This window comes from Sinocyclocheilus rhinocerous, unplaced genomic scaffold, assembly GCF_001515625.1.
Source record: "Sinocyclocheilus rhinocerous isolate Xijiao unplaced genomic scaffold, SAMN03320098_v1.1 scaffold1559, whole genome shotgun sequence".
NCBI lineage: Eukaryota > Metazoa > Chordata > Actinopteri > Cypriniformes > Cyprinidae > Sinocyclocheilus > Sinocyclocheilus rhinocerous.
The window spans coordinates 15651-26465 of NW_015648504.1; the positions used below are offsets into that span (position 1 = coordinate 15651).

General features: G+C 39.2%; 1 long non-coding RNA gene across 1 annotated transcript in view; it reads right to left on the reverse strand.

Moving 5' to 3' along the window:
- Positions 1–10484, reverse strand: part of LOC107709745 (uncharacterized) — a 13161-nt gene extending 2677 nt beyond the window's left edge. Inside the window, exons 1-2 of the long non-coding RNA XR_001636526.1 lie at positions 10363–10484; positions 8108–8109 (exon numbers count right to left, since the gene is read on the reverse strand). This is a non-coding gene — a long non-coding RNA (uncharacterized LOC107709745). The remainder of the gene's footprint in view (positions 1–8107; positions 8110–10362) is intronic.
- Between the last annotated feature and the right edge of the window lie 331 nt (positions 10485–10815).

Consider the following 10815-nt stretch of genomic DNA (forward strand, 5'->3'; position numbering starts at 1 on the left):
CGTGAGCGACTGAGCGGAGCGCACACGCATAGAGCGGGATAATACGCAGAGCGTCACACCACGTGAAAGTGAATCCTGAGCGGTGAACTCATTTTCGGCAGCCGGAATTTCGGTGCATCTCTAATTATTGGCGACATTAGAAATGGATATTATATAATAGCTGCTTTTTGAACATTTTAGCATTTTAAAAATATTAAAAAATGATTTTTTACACGGCACCCCTGCTCTCGACAGATGCGGCACCCCGGTTGGGAAACACTGTTCTAAATAATGCCGCGAGTGGGGCTTGAGGAAGTGGTGTCGCCTGCGTCTGCGCAGTGCGACCTGATGCAGCCCCTGAAGCGAGACACAGGAAACAGAAATACTGCAAAATAATAATAATAACGCGACTAAACGAGACGAAATAACGTTATAACATTTCGTTTCGTCTCGTTTTGGTCAACGAAAATGAAGAGACATTTTAGCATAGTTTTTATTTTGTAAACCACATTTAGTCTAATTTTTATTCGTCAACGATATTGCATTATACATTTAATTATAGTCATCGTCACATGACCAGCATTTTCGTCTCGTCTCGTCTCGTTTTCGTCACGTGATAAAGGTTCGTTGACGACGATATTTAGTCATAATTTTCGTTGACGAAAGCAACACTAGTTACCGCCGGCCAATCATAACTTCTACTAGCCAAAAAAAAATAATAATAAAACACGGAAATAAACCAACAGCTTGAGGCTGTCTACACAGGACATGACAAAGTGATCGTTGCAAATTTTGTGTCAGTACTAGGGGTGTGCGATATTGACGAAAAAAAAAAATCTAAATATTTTCTGGGATTTTATCGATAAAGATAATTATACGATATATTGCTGAGTGTGTTATTGTGCTGATATCTTTAGGACTACCGGGGACAGCTGACTTCTAAAGTTTTTGATATTCTTCATATTCTGTGTGGCGGTCAGTTCACAGCAGTGATAGAAATTAATCTTTTCCAATAAGTTTAAATAGATTTTTACCTTTATAAAGTCATTTTTTCCCCTAAAAGTGTGCATCATATTTTGAGGTAAAATTCTTACATTTAATCAGTCAATTATAATAATAATAAATTTAGGCTGTTACTGAACAAATTAAATCAGTATCAAGAAAATTAATCTTTGCAGAAGTTGCATTTAGATGTATTTACACATGTTAATTCAGCTCAGAAGGACATGGAATGCTTTAACCTGCAGTTACAAATGCTTAAAAATTTTTTGATATTTTAAACATGAAATGTTGAATACTGATATTTGAAATTATTTACAAAATGAAAAGATACTTTAAATGTGAAATTAAAATCGCCAGTAGGTGGCAGCAAGTCACTGTTAATAAGTGAGTCATTGCGATTGAACCAAATCATTTTAAATGGTTGATTCATTCAGGAAGGAAACGCCATCATGTTGCTCAGAGACACAAAACAGTGCTGTGGCTGTGTTTGGAATGTTTTTTGTTGGCGAAATAGAGCAAAAACGTCTCTTGATATTGACTTATTGTTTATTGAACTGTTGCATAAAATCAATATCACATTTGTAACCGTGCTGATTTTTAAAGAAAAAACAGCACTCTTCATGTGATATTGGTTAACTATATGAATTGATATAACTATATACATTTTCTGCCCCCTTATGTTGAACTATGTGATCATTCTTAATGCATATTAATAGACTGAATCATGTAATGCAAGAACGCACGTCTAACCAGACTTCATCACATCGCGTATGTGTGCACTCTGTAGGTGGATTTTGTTTGGTTTTTGCAAAATACTCGATAATGTCATGATGTCTCATGAGTTCAGTATTTGCGCTAAACATGTGCAGATTTGGCTTGCATAAACTTCCCCAAGAAATTAATGAGTGAACATAACTTACGAAAAATAAAAGGTGGGTTGGCGGGTGTTAATTTCAAACCCTGCGTGTACCAACTCACGAAGCCCCTGCAATTCCCTCACGAACCACCAGGGGTTTGCGGTCCCCACTTTGGGAAACCCTGACTTAGAACATTTTTTCCCAACCTTTTTGAGTCAAAGGCACCTTGTCCAACACACTTTTCAGTATTTCTGCGGTAAATCTATACATAAAGTATGATGATGATGATGATGATGATGATGATTCAGTTATGTCCAGCCCTTGATGATTCTGTGGGCCATTTCTGTTTTCTTTTTCGGCTGTTCTATGCCTAGGCCAGTGTCAAATTTGATGGTGTCAAACGTGTTTTTGGTGGCCTCTTTTTCTTAGTTCTGCTAACTGCACCGAGCATTATTGCATTTTCTAATGAAGCTGTTCACATCACGCAGCCAAAGTAGATGAGCCACAGTTTGGTAATTTTTCCCTCAAGTGACATCTCTGGTTTGATGCGCTCCAATACCTCTCTGTTGGTAACCCTCACTGTCCATGGTATCCTTCAAAGCCTTTTCCAACACCACAACTCAAAGGCATCAATCTTCCTTAAATACATTTTTTTTTCACAGTCCAGCTTTCACATCCAAGCATATGTAAATGCTTTTCTGTTACATTACATTTTTTTTTCAGTGATCCACCGCAGACATTTGCTGTGTGGTTGAATGTAGGCGCTGCTGAATAATGTTTACAAGGATTTTGCTTGTGTGAAAAATGAAAGGTATTGTATGGTAGTTGCTACAGTCCCCTGCATCAGCATCAATATTGGTATGTATTGTTTTGATTCTTTTAGCCATTTTCTGGCAAATTGGTTTGATGGTCACAGGTGGTATAGGCATTAACAAACTGATGCATCACCCCATATATCTTCTTAATTTAAAATCGTTAGTTGTACTTTTACTGGATCATTCTTAAAGGGGTCCTATTATGCTTTTTCACTTTTTGAATTTCAGTCAGTGTGTAGTGTGTATGTTTGGGCATAAAAATTTTCCACTCCAAAGGAAGATTTTGATTCCTATTTCGAAGATCCAGGGGGCGGGGTTGGATCCACACCTAGGGGGTGGAGATGGTAGGTTTAGGGGTGGAGATGGGTGGGTTTAGGGATCAGGGGGTGGAGACAGGTAGGTTTAGGTATATGTAAGGTGGAAGGAGTTGGATCTGGATCTTGTGTTCTGCAGTGAGGACCATCTCACGAGGAAGAAGAAGTGCTGCTGTAGCCCCAAGTTTTCGCAAGTTATTACACATGCACCTGAATAATTATGTAAATATGTATGTTACTGTTACGGGACGAAAGAGACGTGAGACGTGTGGATCCATTTGCAAGCTTTATTTAGAAGACGTGGTCAGAAACAGGCATGGGTCAGACAATGGCAAACTGGTATGTAGAAGACAAGGCAAGAGCAGTCCAGTAAACAAGCGAGGGTCAGTCGACGGTAATCCAACAGGGCGAGACTAGAGGGATAATCAGACCTCCACAGCAGAGCAGACGGAGCAGAAGCCCACAAGGGCGGAGCATAAGACCACCAGAACCAGACAGAAGACCACCACGGCGGAGCAGATGGAGCAGAAGCCCACCATAACCAGACAGAAGACCACCACGGCGGAGCAGACGAAGCAGAAGACCACCACGGCGGGCCAGAGTGATCAGGAACCCATGGCAGGAACTGGAGTCTAGAGAAAACTGAAACACAGGAGACAAGACAGTGCATTTACGGTCTCAAGGGCCGGAACAGGACATGCAGATAGTTCTTTAACAGTCTCCTTGAGCTTGATAGACAGGCCAGGAACTGGATTGGCAGTGACAGGGTTAACAGTTCAGACATGGTGTGCGTTCTTAGTTTCTGGGCTCATGGCAGGCAGGGTTAAGAGTACAGAGGTGGGTTCTTGGGCTGTGACAGACAGGGCTGAGCGTGCAAGGAGCTGAAGCGAGTGCCTCCGCCTCAGAATGTTCTGCAGCATGTGCTGCCACCTCTGGTGAAGCTGCGGCAGGCGCCATCGCCTCAAGGACCACAGCAGCGAACACCACTACTTCGGGAAGTTCTGCAGCGTCAGCCGCCACCTCTGGAGACATCTTAGTGGGCGCCGCCATGAAATGAATGGACAGACAGATAATTCAGAAACAAATTCATTAGCAGCCCTTAGACGAACATACAGTTCACAGTCAGCCTCCATGACTGATTCAGAACAGGACGAGAGTTCAGAGATGGCCTCATCGGCTGATCCAGAGCATCTGACACCAGCGGTGGATCCTCCACGCTACATACCAGTCGGGAGTACAGACCAACTGACCTCGGACTTTTGGGTGCAGCAGACATGAAGTAACCAGATTCTGGGTGACCAGCTGTGATGTGATGTGATTCAGGATGATCAGCTGTGATGTGATGTGATTCAGGATGATCAGCTGTGATGTGACGTGACTCTGGATGATCAGTTGCGATGTGACGTGACTCTGGATGATCAGCTGCGATGTGACGTGACTCAGGATGATCAGCTGTGATGTGACGTGACTCTGGATGATCAGCTGCAATGTGATGTTACTCTGGATGATCAGCTGTGATGTGACGTGACTCTGGATGATCAGCTGCAATGTGATGTTACTCTGGATGATCAGCTGTGATGTGACGTGACTCTGGAAGATCAGCTGCAATGTGACGTGACTCTGGATGATCAGCTGTGATGTGACGTGACTCTGGAAGATCAGCTGAGACGTGACGTGACTCTGGATGATCAGTTGCGGTGTGACGAAGCTCTGGCAGATCAGTTGAGACATGACAAGACTCTGGAAGATCAGCTGTGGCGTGATGAGGCTCTGGAAGATCAGGTGAGACGTGACTGGACTTATGAGGAGCAGCTGTGACTTGACTTGACTCCTGACGCTCAACCGTGACTTGACTTGACTTACGAAGATCAACTATGACTTGACTTGACTCATGAAGATCAACTGTGATTTTACTTGCCTCATGACGATCAGTGATGATTTGACTTGACTCAGAATGATCAGCGATGACTTGACTTGACTCATGATGATCAACCGTGACTTGACTTGACTTACGAAGATCAACTATGACTTGTCTTGACTCATGAAGATCAACTGTGACTTGACTTTCCTCATGACGATCAGTGATGACTTGATTTGACTCAGAATGATCAGCGATAACTTGACTTGACTCATGAAGGGCAGCAGTAACATGACGGAGCGTTCTAGTCGCAGCCATTTTGTGAACAGTCTCCGCTGTCGCCGCCATTATGTGAGCGTGCTCTGGTGTAGCCACCATTTCACGAACGGGTTGAATCACCGGAGTAGCGATCAGTACACTTGAATGTCCCTGAACTTGTGGCTGACAAAATCTCACAGTCGCCATTACCGGCGCGGACGCGATGTTGCGTTCCTCCTCCGCGACACCCACAGTGAATAGAGAGCCAACAGTCAACAAAGCATAATCCAGAAACTGGCTGAGTGGATGGGGAGAAAGGTATTGTAATAATGTAAATTATGTAAAAATTATGTAAAAATAAATGAATAGTTTTTTCGAACCACCAAGCATGAGAGCATATTCTAGTACACCCCCAAAACAAATTCAAGACATTGTAAAAGAGCATAATAGGACCCCTTTAAGATGTTCCACATTGCTAGTGCTTGGATAAAGTTCTCTAGTGTCTTGCCACCTTCCTCTGTACCGATATATTTATTATTTAAAAATAAATCTTTCAGTTTACTTGATTTTCATTTTATTTGGTTTAGCATTTAATTTAGATTACAGTTAAATTATTTCAATATATTAATAATGTATTTAAATAATTTTATAAAATCCTGTGCCCCCCTGGTTGAGAACCACTGACTTAGAACCTAAACAGATCTTTCTCTCAATAATCACAGTTTAACAGAGACAAAATTACCAGTGGTGGAGGTAACGAATTACAACTACTCACGTTACTGTAATTAAGTCGTTTTCGGGTACTTGTACTTTTTTGAGTATATTTTTAAAGCTGTGCTTTTACTTGTACTTAAGTACAAATTAAGCAAAATAATCTACTTCGTTACTTTTAAATCATAGTTCGTTACTGAGTATGCCCACAATTTGAATTGATATTCAAACCTTTGACGGCACTTCAGTAGCCAATAAAGATATCCGATCGTGAAGGGACCAATAAAAGCCCTGATATCTGAAGGATTAAACCAATTTCAAAGCTTGAAATAATGATTGCCTTGAAAAATATGGATGGACAAAAAAAAATATTAAAAATATCTATATGGCAGTATACAGTATGGTGGTTTTGCCAGCTAGTCGTCAAGAAATCAAAAATGACCCTACTTACTTTTTAGTGCACATTACTAGTCTTGTGAACAATTAAACCGTGCAAGTCAATACACTGAAAAAAAATTGTCTGCCGTCATAATCTTTAAGAAAAATCTGAAAATTGGCTTCCGCTCTGAAATGGCGTTCTCGCTCTGATGATGTCAATTTGACGGCTTCGGGAGAATCCTCTTGTTAATTCATGACGTCAGGACTGCCGTTTCCGGGTCCATGCCTCTACTTATTTCACTTGAGAATACTATCTCAACAGCCATTTATGAGCATTATTTAATTAATAATACATATTTAAGCTAAGCATTTAAAAAAATTGCTGTGCACACTACAGTCTCCGTGCTCACAGTGTCTCAGACACTAATATTTTAGCTGAATCACTGTCAGGCTATCTGGGATTTCAGGTTAGGGTTATAATTTTTCAGTATTACATGACTTTGTGGGTGTATATTAGCACAGTTTGTTGTTTTTTGGGGGGCATCTGGCAGAGCTTTAGGACCCAGAAGTGGTGAAGCGTGATGTCAGACTTAACAAGCAGATATTCTTAACCGCTCCTATCCAACCGTGAATCTGCTATGAGCAAGAGGTGGAGAAGTCATATACACCTAGGATGCATCGGGGGTGAGTAAAACACAGCCTAATTTTTATTTTTGGGTGAACTAACCCTTTAAGTACAAATTTTAAGTACTCTTTCCACCACTGACAATTACACCTTATGAATTATATTACTGCACTCTGTGGCAGTTTGCACAATTTCTTACAAGTTAGTCATCTATTTTTTCCTTTAAAGGTCCAGTGTGTAATATTTAGGCAGATATATTTACAGAAGTGCAATATAATATACATAAATATGTTTTCAGTGCTGTATAAAGACCTTAAATAAGAATCGTTATGTTTTTATTACCTTAGAATAAGCAATTTCTATCTACATACAATGCAGGTCCCCTTACATGGAAGTCGCCATTTTGCAACGCCATGTTTCTACAGTAGCCCTAAATGGACAAAATGCTCTACAGAGCGTGTTTCGCCATTATGTTCTTCTTATTCATTGGTGTTTTTAGAGGCAGCTTGCATTGTCACTACGTTGAATATGCACAAAGAAGAAGACGAAGTAGTAGTAGTAGTTGTCTGGTTTATTAGAAGCAGAGGCCATACCTGCGGTACATACTCTGGTTGTTTGGTTGTTCCTGACTTTGCAAACGGGGAGAAAAACGCCTACTAAGCACTCGCTGGAACTCGCTGTCAGACTAAATGCATTGAACAGTGTAGCTATTTACCATTAGCTAGCTGCTTCACTACTCTTACCTTGTTCTAACTAGCATGCAAAAAAGCTAGCTAAAGTCAGCGAATAAAACACTAACACAATGATGAACAAGTAATATTCGCAATAACATATCAGTTTACTTAATAATTAAGTAAATATAATTTCTTAATTTACCTTTGTAATGAAACATTGCTTGACTGGTTACTCTCTGCTGTCTCAGACAACGACATCTTTGTCATGTGTCGGCCACCATATCTTCTCTATGTGCTTCGAAAGGGAGGGGTGAGCATTTATTGCAATTCGCAACCACACCACTAGATGCCTCTAAAATTTACACACTGCACCTTTAAGAATAGTCATAACTTTAATTGGTTGCATAAAAATGTATATTGGTCTATTTGAACTTGAAAAGTAAGACTGATTACTTCTTTGCTACTGTAACGGCTAGCTGATAAGACATTTACATTTACATTTAGTCATTTAGCAGATGCTTTTATCCAAAGACAAGACAAGTTCTTAAGACATTAACATTGACTCTAAAATAAAATCTTAACATATAGGCTACGTTTATGCAACTGGCCCCTGACCAATGCAAAGCCACTGTACACTACTAAAGAGAAGGTGTTGAAAAAAGTTGCCTGTTTCACAGTCTGTTAATATCTAGTGATATGACACCTTTTTTTCCCCACTTTCTTTCCTCACCCTCTTCCAATGGCAGGTTCAAATCCTGACTCCAGTAGTTAGTCTTACTTAAAGGGTTACTCCACCCCAAAATGAAAATTTTGTCATTAATTACTCACCCTCATGTTGTTCCAAACCCGTAAGATCTCCGTTCATCTTCAGAACACAAATTAAGATATTTTTGATGCATTCAGTGAGCTCTCTGACTCTCCCATAGACAGCAATGTAAGTAACACGATCAACGTTCAGAAACGTAGCAAGGAGATCGGTAAAATAATCCATGTGACATCAGGGGTTCAACCGCTTTTACATAATACATTTTAAGTCATGAAAACTAGAATATTAAGTTTAATAAAAAAATTTGGTTCATATGCAATTTTGTTTAGGTGTTATACAAAAAAAAAGCCACCGGGTGCCACCCAAACTCCATTGATTTTTATTTGATGCATTTCTGTCACAAATCTATCAATTTCTATCACAAAATAACCACCAAATATGGAATCTTGAGACTCACACCTTTCCAACAATATGTATTTTGTCAAGTTTATAAAAAGTTTTGATCTTAAAAGACCGTAATACATGTTGTAATATGACACTCCCTCTAAGGGGGAGGAGACCGCTACAAGATTTTGAAGTGCCATTTCTATGGTAACGCAATGTCCGATTTCAAAATGGTTTTCATAGGATGCATTTTGAGATTTTAAGCTTTCAAATAGTATATAACTTATGATGATTACTAAAACATGTGATAGGGAAAAAGGCAACGAATTAAAGACTTTTTGTGACAAAGGTCAAAACTCCTGTTATGATGTAGATTTGTCATAGACTCTTGGTGTACTCTTGTCATAAATTAATCTATTACTGTTCCTAATATAATTTGTAACAAAAAAAAATCTATTTAGGAGTCTTATAGACCTTTCCAATGATATATAGTTTGTCATGATTACATTAGGATTTAATTGCAACCCTCTACATTGCGAGTAAACCACTCGCATATGCGACTAAATCTTACTCTGGGCGACTAAATAATGTTTAACATTAGCCATTGGCTAATAAATTCTTAGATTTTACACGCCAGTATGTGTGTGAGAGGCGTTCAACACAGATTTTCACTCATAAACACGCTGACTGAGCGCTTGAGAGTTTCGCTCTCCGTCAAGCGATCTGTACCATTTGGATGCGCTCAATGGATCATGTCACGTACTCAATGGATGCGCAGTATGTACCACGCAGCGCACCTGTATTTGACGTACTTTTGAGAAAGTAAAAATGCACAAAGTTTCCTGTAAGGGGTAGGTTTAGGGGTAGGGTTGATGTAGGGCAATAGCACATACAGTTTGTACAGTATAAAAACCATTACGCCTATAGAATGTCGCCATAAAACATGGAAACACAACATGTTTTAACCATATTTTGGGGACAAATTTGTACCCATAAGTGAGCAAAGCCTGACAAAATCGGCAAAAACCTCATTTGTAAAACTGCTAATAAAGTAAACAAAGTTTTTTTTTACTTTTGAAATGGTAAAAATGCAGAAAGTTTTCTGTGAGGGGTAGGGGTGGGTTTAGGTTAAAAAGTGTATAACTATCTGTATATAAAAACAATAGAAGTCTATGTAATGTCCCCATTTAGATAGCTAAGTAAACGTGTGTGTGTGTGTGTGTGTGTGTGTGTAAAATAGTATATCAGGCTGGCGAGTAAACAAAAAAATTTACTAGCCAATGGCGATTATATTGCCAAGGTGTGCGTAGAGGGTTGAATTGTAATATAGTGAAGTAAACCTAGGCATCCCCGTATACTGGACGGTGACAGTTTTAATGAGCCAGATTTGAGGATCCCTGATATAGGTCGATTTGCTTTTCAGAGGCTGTTTGAAAATGCCCCTTTCAGCCAAGTCCTCCTGATTCTGAAGTTGAGCGTGAGATAAAGGTGTGGTTGCAGAATTCAATAGACAGAGCGGGTGGACGAAAAGAGCGCTACCACCGTCTGCTGACTAGTTGAGAGACTTCGGGGGAAGATTGAGCTTCAATGAATACTTTAGCACATCAAAACATATTTTCAGCAGAGGTCAAAGTAATAATTTGGTATTTTTTTTATTTTTATGTTAATTTGATTATTAACCTGAATTGTATGTTTTCTATTTTGTATTTAATAAATCCATTGATTTGAAATCCCTTTTTACTACTGTACATTTTTGACAATACAGATATTAATTATGTGGTGACTGCAACCATTTCAGATATATAATAACTGTTTTTCCCAAAAACTTAAGTTATAGTAGCTAAAAAGTATTTATAGTGAAACAGATTTATTGTTGTAGACAGTGGTGTAATTTACATAATTTAATATAGTTAACTTAATCGATATCACACAAAGAGTACCGTTTTTTTGCAGACATCAGCATGAACACATTTAATAATCATTTTATACAAGTTCAGTAAAGCAATAAGTGACTTTTAGACATAATATTGCTTGTTTTTGCTCAATTTTACCAACAAAAACAGTTCCAAACAAAGATCCCAGCACTGTTTTGTGTCTCTGAGCAATGGACGGTGTTTACTTATTGAATGAATCAGCTTTTTGAACGAATCGGTTGAATAAATGATTCACTCATTAACACAGTCAAATGCTTTGT